Source organism: Polyodon spathula, chromosome 29 (assembly GCF_017654505.1).
Source record: "Polyodon spathula isolate WHYD16114869_AA chromosome 29, ASM1765450v1, whole genome shotgun sequence".
NCBI classification, from domain to species: Eukaryota; Metazoa; Chordata; class Actinopteri; order Acipenseriformes; family Polyodontidae; genus Polyodon; species Polyodon spathula.
Genome location: NC_054562.1, coordinates 1,149,231 through 1,149,940, shown reverse-complemented (window position 1 = coordinate 1,149,940; position 710 = coordinate 1,149,231).

Genomic DNA, 710 nt, shown 5'->3' with positions numbered 1-710 from the left:
CGCGACGTCTTTTTAATTAGCCGCACGCCAATTGGCTCTTCACGGAGTATAATACCGCCCCCTGACGTCACTCCTTTTTGAGTTGAATAAAGAAAAAAAACTTCAACTCCCAGGGAGGCAGTGCGGCGGGGAGGGATGCGTCAGTACAGAGCCGGGAAGCAAGGCATTACGGGATTTGTAGTTTTATAACGCGTAATAGACTATAAACAGATGCACACTTCTTAATAAAATCTGTTTTATGTGTAATATAGATCAGCTGGCTCCTTGAGCTAAAATATAGATTTATTATTAACAGTATTAAGGACTCGACTGGACTGGAATTACATTGTAACTGCAGTTTAATATCACTAGACTGGACTGGAATTACATTGTAACTGGAGTTTAATATCACTAGACTGGGCTGGAATTACATTGTAACTGCAGTTTAATATCACTAGACTGGACTGGAATTACATTGTAACTGCAGTTTAATATCACTAGACTGGACTGGAATTACATTGTAACTGCAGTTTAATATCACTAGACTGGACTGGAATTACATTGTAACTGCAGTTTAATATCACTAGACTGGACTGGAATTACATTGTAACTGCAGTTTAATATCACTGGACTGGACTGGAATTACATTGTAACTGCAGTTTAATATCACTGGACTGGAATTACATTGTAACTGCAGTTTAATATCACTTGACTGGACTGGAATTACATTG